Source organism: Prosopis cineraria, unplaced genomic scaffold (assembly GCF_029017545.1).
Source record: "Prosopis cineraria cultivar Desert tree isolate PC_DT_omini unplaced genomic scaffold, ASM2901754v1 PC684, whole genome shotgun sequence".
Classification (NCBI taxonomy): Eukaryota; Viridiplantae; Streptophyta; class Magnoliopsida; order Fabales; family Fabaceae; genus Prosopis; species Prosopis cineraria.
The window spans coordinates 36,222-44,132 of NW_026556009.1; the positions used below are offsets into that span (position 1 = coordinate 36,222).

General features: G+C 34.2%; 1 pseudogene; it reads right to left on the reverse strand.

Moving 5' to 3' along the window:
* Positions 1–813: 813 nt before the first annotated feature.
* Positions 814–7,666, reverse strand: LOC129298018 (CBBY-like protein; annotated as a pseudogene).
* Positions 7,667–7,911: the final 245 nt, after the last annotated feature.

Genomic DNA, 7,911 nt, shown 5'->3' on the forward strand with positions numbered 1-7,911 from the left:
TTCCAATGTTCAATGCAAATTAAAATTGATATCATAACATAATTATCTATACTAATAAGACAAAAAATATACTAAAACAAAAAACATAATTATACATAATCATGATACCTCGTCAAGTAGATTCACCACAATGCCCAAAATAAATGTATCAACCAAGTTATGCCTGTCAAAATTCATAAGTAAGTAAATGTGGGGATATGACCAACACAGATTGTGGATTGGCTCATATAGGTTGGGAGAAAATGGGATGGGTTGAAGTCAGCCTGTTTTTATACAAGCTGGGACCTAACCCAATTCAAACCGTTGAAAAGGCTAAGCCATCAACCCACTTAAATGTTTTCTTCTCCCCCCCCCCCCCGGCGTAAGTTTCACAATTTTTTTACACCCAAGTGATACCTGACACTACTCCATACAAATTAAAATTGATATCATAACATACTAATTAGCTATACTTATAAGACATAAATCAAAAAAACATAAGAAAAATATAATTATCCATGTTAGCAAAAAAAAAAAATTATTCATCACCATGATTCATGATCGTGTTCGTCCACCACAATCCCAATATCTTTCGCAGCACGATGAGAATTATTTTAGACTTTAACGAACCATTTAGACCTTAAGATGCTCTCATCCATACGCTTTTGTATAAGGAAGAAACCTGAGTACAGAAGGGATTAAAGTGGAATTCTAAACCAGGTTTGACCAATTTTCGCTTTTCCAATTTTTGAACCGTCGCAACCTGAAGTTATTAAGCCGGATCAGGTTTGGGCCCCTGTACACCGCTACCATTACCAGAGACTAACTCAACACTTGACACAGAAGAGATGATATTATAAACCTTTTTGCATCATCGCAAATTCTAGTCAGCAAAAATTTCTTCTAAACATAAAATGAACTTTGCAGCTATAAATTTGACAGAGTTAACTTCGTGGTTTTTCCTTTTCAGATAGACTTCGTAATCTAGAAATTGTCAAATCTCCACCTCCAAACCCATCAAATATAGCATTTGCCGAAGGGAACTCAGCTCTAGATGTCAAGCTGCATATAACAACAAAAAGTAAGCTGGAGGTTACTACAAGTAAAAAAGTTGTAAACTAAATTATTCACGTACTAAAGATATAAGGAGAGAATCATGATCCTTGTCTTTCACCTATGTCACTCATGTTCCAGTGAGATTCAGATATTCTCCAATAACTTATTATATGTTTAAGACTCAAAAAAAAAAAAAAAAAAAGTCCTAGCTTGCAACGGATCTACTCTTTCTATTTACTTCATATTTTTCTTTATCTCCTTCTAAATACACCCCATACATTTATTTTCTAAATGATGAGTCTGGATCCTGTTCAAGTCATCTCAGGTGTGGGTACAAGCAGTGCTAGCATGGATCCCAGCCAAAAAGTATGAGCAAAAAGAAGTTACGGAATCAAATGATATTGATGACAATTAAAGAACTTTATAGTCACAGTTCTTCTCAAAAAATATAAAAATAACTTGCCATTTGGAGCAGTTCATATGGCAAGAACATGTGAAGGGAGGTGAGGGTGTGTAATACTGTTTGGTTAACGGTTTAAATCTTTATGTAAAAAAAAAAAAAAACATGTAAATAACTTATTATTGATGCTTCTTAAAGTTACCACTCAAACTGTTAATACTTGGTATCTTTCAGATATTACGAGAATTTTCATCTAAAGGTAGTAACAAATTTAAAAGGTTTTTGTAACACTGGGAAAAATCAGGGTATAACTTAAAATAAGTGGAAACTCACAAAAAACATTTGCAATAACTTATAATAGCCTTAGAGAAGAGTTTGATCATTATTTTTATTTTTATTTTTTTGGATAGAAGAAATTTGGTTTTAAGTCTTTTTTCTTTAACCGTCATTGATACATGCTATAGGCCTTCCATTGTTTTTTTTCCCTAATATATATTAACGTGTCCAAAACATGTCGGATATGTACCCGATGGTATGTCAATTTTGGGTGAAATTGAGTAGTCTGCTATTGAGGAACTGTAAAAAATTGAAAGCTGCATAAAGCAAACCATTATCACATTTTTATTATAAAAGAGAAAGCACTCACCTACTCCTTAAAACAACACATGGCATGCCTACAACTTCAGCTCCAGCAACCCCAGATTTACTCCCTGCAACAAGGACACAATTGCAAACAGGTAATCCTGCATATTCTGCTCCCGCACGAATTGCAGCTACAATCTTTTCAAGACTGCACAGATGATCATCAAATCAAATTATAAATTTATAATTAACGAAAATATATTGCTATTTGACAATGTAATTCATATTGCAATAAATCTCAACATGAAAATGTTCATTTAAAAACAAAATGAACCTAACAAATAGAATAGTGTCTATTGCCTTAAAAGTATTCCTTCAGATTTTTGTTCCATTATCTATTCGTTATTAGGTTCAATTAATATTTTCCAGTCTCCAACTGAAGAGACTAAAGAAAAATAGTTAATACATAACAGGTAAAATATACAATGGGAGACTCGATGATATACAGATCAACTCTGTAACACTTAATTCTAACATTATCATGTACACCAAGTTTGTCACAAATAAAATTGATTCGAGGACCTCTAAAGGATTCCGTAAGGATATCCTTCAATTAGTTGTTTGAGTTGACATTTGACAATTGTAGTAATACATATGATCTTCGACAAATAACAATCAATATCTAAATACCTGGTCCTCTCATAAAAATAGGATAGGGGACCATTTGTTGATTAGATTGATCATTGCAAATATGTAGCATCTGAGTGATTTCCTGAACTTGGACTTCTACAACAACTGTTTCAGCTAAATAAGTCACATGTAAATGAAGTCATAGTATGGTACTCAACTTTCACACTAAATCTAACAACATTTTGTTCCTTACTTTTTCAGAAAAATTTCTTTAACGGAAACGCAATACCCCAAGGTTTAGAGACTATGATTCCAAGTGAACCTAGCACCATTAACAGCTTCAGAGCTGAGTCATGTAATTTTTTGATCTTCTGATTGTATGAATCCTTAACAGAACGCATGAAAAGACATTAGAGTGAAATAAAGTGTACATATGTATAGTGTTTGAAAACTTGTGCGCATAAAGAGTGTGTGTGTATTTATTGACATGAAGTGAACCAACCTTTCAGATAAGGTGGTGTCAATTTCAACACTCAACTTTAGCATGGAGGCAACCTCCTTTGCTATCCTTTGTTTCTCTGCGGAAACTGGCCAAAAAGGTACAAAAATTAAGTCCCACACCAGACAGCCTTCTACACCAAAAAACAAAAACAAAAACAAAAAAGGCATGTATCAAAGGACACATACATCATTAGCAAGTCAGAAAGTATGCACCTGCTCTTTTGGCTTCCTTGGAAAGCTGTTCATCCAAACCAGAAGAAAGTAAATTCCTAGATATAAGTTGGCCATACATGCTTTCCTCAACTTCCTTATCACCAACAATCATTACCTTTGAGCTTTGATCACCAAGCTTTTCTATAATTGCCCTATCAATATTAATTGAAAAGATCAATCAAGCAAAAATCAGGATAATCATTATTCTGAAAAGGTAGGGCAAAGAAAAATGCAAGCTGAAGCTAAACTAGCACAAAACCAGGATCAAAAAAAACTAACAAAAGTATAGAGCCCTAACCTTAGAAATTATTCTCATATTCTCATATTCAGAACTAAAAAATTATTGGAAACTCTATTAATGGGAAATACAAAATTATTCTCATATTCAGAACTATTGGAAACTTTCATACTCTACCAGCTGCCCTAACCTTAGTTGAGCCCTAAAATAAGATGATTTTCTAATTTTGAGAGAATTTCAAGTTGGAGATGAGAGAGAAAGAGCATAAAGACAAAGATTGATCGAAAGATGCACTAATGATGTAGTCTTAGTTGTATTAGTGAATTATAAGCAAGAAGTGTATCTTATCATACAAAGATATAAGTAAGACCATTCTTTAATGATTCAATAGTCTTTTTAAAGGTGAAGCATGCGTATCACATGTACCATATATGACAATGACAGAGTACACCACCTTCCCCCTAAGACGGAAAAATAATAAGAAAAAAAACCAAATGAAAAAAGGTTTGTAAACAAATAAGCAAGCTAGGTTTCTAAGAACTTGAGTAGATTCAAAAAAATGCCCTCCTAATACTGATCAGCTTATATAATTCTATTAAGCATCATGATCATAGCAAAACAGTTGGAACTAACTAAAGTACCTGGCAATATCATTACCACTTTTTCTGCATGCAGTTATCACTACCAGTGGAATTCCCTCATTATATGCATCATCAATAAACCTGCCATAGGGGAGATATTTACTTTGTTAACGCTTTTCAGTCAAGGAAAAATCTACAAAGAATAAGAAAATTAATTATATCGGTAACTATTATTCACTAGCTTGGCCAAACAAAAGTTTTATCATCAGAGGGAACATTTTCTTGAAAATAAAATTGACAATGGTTCCCATCCCTTCTGCTTTAAAATTAATAGAGACACTAACAAGTAGATTTAGAAGAAAAATGTCAAACGAATCAATTCTACTTCTTATACCAAAATTTAATAAAGGTAGCAAGGAAATACAAGCAAATCAAAAGTTTCCCTTCCTAAATAATAAAAAAATCCAGTAAAGAATACTAGCAATTGGACAATGATGAAATGTTGAGGATATGCCATTGAAACTATATTGTGACACTAAAGCTGCCATTAGCATGGCACTAAATCCTATTCAACACAAACGGACAAAACATGTGGAGCTGGATAGACATTTTATTGGAGAAAAGTGGAGGAAGGAATCGCATGTTTAACATATATTCCTACAAAACTCCAAGCTCTGCTGGCCAAGGGATCACATGGACTTGCATTTGAGAGTTGTTTAAGCAAGTTGGACATGATTAGCATCTATGATCCAATTTAAGGGAGAGTGTAGTTGACTGATCTACTTATATTGTAAATAGGAAAGTTTTTTATTTTATATTATTTCTTAATATAGGAAAGAATATCATGGGTAGATTAATGGGTATCAAAGGTTATTATTTTTCCTGATTCTTCAATTTTCATGGGATTAGTCTTCTCCAGCTGTTTCTATATACTCTGTTGTACTACTCATTGTGAATAAGATGATTGCAAAGACTTCTGCTCTACAAATGTAACATATATGACTTGCCCATTCATATTTTAATCAGTGTAAGATAACTTACTGGTCAACCCCTGGTCGTAAAGGTAGATTCTTTGACATCACGAAACTCTTCCAATGCCTTCTCCTGCCAATAACCAGTAGAGTTAATAGGTTTCTTCATATAATCTTAACGCCTCTTAAAAGAAGCAGATTGAAAAATATTTTCTCCGGTGCAGGAAGATGATATTTAGCTCAAAAGCCTAAATGATTCTATTCCCAAGAAGCACTTTAATATTAAGAAAGAAATCACTCCATTATTTTTCTTTTTTGGGGAAACAAAATCATGAGATTATTGAGTTCACTTATGTTGCAGGCATTTTCAAGTTCGAGAAACCAATCTAAACTTTAGCACTAATGAATCTTGCTTTTTTCTCTATATTATTATCTTTGGACCCATTAAAATATAGCATTCTTACTTAAGTCAGTGAGACTGAGAATGGAGGTTTGTAAGAGCCAAGTTAGTTTTCTTTTTCTTTTGAGAAAACATAACGTTAGGTCCCTATACTTTACTCGTGTTTTACTATTGATTCTTGCACTTTTTTTCCAATGTTCTAGGTTCCTGTACTTTACTCGGTTTTGCTATTGATCCCTATACTTTTTTCTGATGTTCTAGGTCCCTACATTTCTGTTTTTTAAGTGTAGGGACCAATAACAAAACGCAAACAAAATGCAGGGAACCAAAGTCATGTTTTTCCTTTTCTTTTTCATGTGCTCATCCTCCTCCTCCACCTCCTCAGATTTTCTCACTGATTTCTTAAAACCTTTAGCTATACTCACAATGAATCATAAATATCAAGACCCCAAATATTGGAAGCTGATTCTGCTGCATTTCACGATTTAGATCATCAAGGATATCAAATTGATCAACCCTAAATTCCATTTTGTATAAAATGTTAGAACTCATTCCTTAACATAAAAGCCTACTGCAAGACATAATTGGAAGGCTCTTAAATTGACTTGAACTCCTAAATGAAACTATCAAATCTTTTGGAGTAATATTAGTGGTGACTAAACTTTTCCATGTTACAAAACTTGATAGTTAATTTACTACTCCAGTGAATGTTAAATGTGGGAGGCTGAATGGATATTCTGTTTTGTGGTCTGTGCTATTTTGTGTTATTTATCACAAGAGAGTAATGAGAGAAAAGCACTCAGGAGCCAGGTATAAATTATGAAGATTGTGTCCACAACACAGTCTGCTTTAATTAAGAGCATCTAGTATACATCATATTCCTCATTTGCCAAAGTATAAATGCTCAGTATTTATTACAATTCATTCTAAGAGTATAAATAAGATACCTTCTTCTGCAAAACACTTTTTACAAACTTTCCCTTCTCGCTTGTGGGTAATGAAGTAGGCCATCCAATCTATGCATTAGAGATAATAACAGATTAGCACGCTTCAGTAATATTTGCAATGAAGCAAACTACCGAGAGTTAGAAATAAGCTGATAAAGAAGAACGTACTCTGTTAAAGTACAGAAAGAGCATCTTTTCCTCATCACTGGCACTTCTCCTGGAAAATTATTAGGACACAATTTAAAGCCGCGACAGAAATTCATATTTTTAACTCTAAGCATTACTCATTGCATTTCCAAATCTTATGACCATAAGAGGAGTGAAAAATATTCACAATGTTGAGTCCAGTTTGTCATGACCTGTTCCTATACAAACTACTACAGCATTTCAGGAAGTTGACCAATTGACGTAAACCATAAAATAGCCACAAAATACCCACTACATATGAATGCATAATCGTACCTTACAAGATCTAAGTAGACAGGTTCGGTCCAGTTTGCACAATCAAGCCCAAGATTATGAAATGCTGATGCACCAAGAGAACAATCATGTTAGATTCATGAGCGTCCAATCTCAAATAGATATGAGACCAATGACAATAACCCCCTTGGCAGTACGTATTTAAACATTCCGTACGATCTTACCTTTATTGAAGGCTTGACGATTGCCCACACGGTAAGCATCCATGAGGACCCTATAATAACAAAGATGAATACGAATAAAAAGGAAAACATTCACGTTACTAGATGAAAACAGAGGCGATTAACAGAAGACGGAAGCAAACAAACATCGAATACGTACGCAGGTTCAAATCAAAAGGTGGAGAAAAGGCAAGTTACCCATCGACTTCAAGGAGAACGGCAAGTTCTTGAGATGAGTCCTGGTAGTGGGGGCTAGATGGCGAGCAAGAAGTGATGAGCCGAGTGGAGCGCACAACTTTTTCCAGGAAAATTGGAATACGGTGGTAGGGTGGTGAACGAATATTGAGGAAGCAGTGCAAAATTGCTTGTCGATGCACCTAGGAAGCATCTGTTATCTTTATTGAAAATACGCGGAACGGATAGTGTGTGAAGAACTGGACAGAGGCTCTCTCCATGTCAGCTGGTTAAGGCTGAGCTCCAACTGAATTCAATCCGGCTTCGACTTCAGTTTCAGCAACCTCCTGATTCTGCAATCAAATTCACCAAGTAAAGTATGTGAAAAAAATACTTTAAACGTCTTGATTCCAATATGTATCATGTTTATCAGTAAGTTGGTGGGTTGAGATTCAAATACTACTTTGACTTCATCAATGTCGGCTGGAAGATATATAATTGAATATGAATTTCAAAGTCTCAAATAGAAGTTGAGATTCAAACGAGTTAGAATGCACGAATGTGCATTGGAAGAAAGATAATCGACTGTAAAATTTTT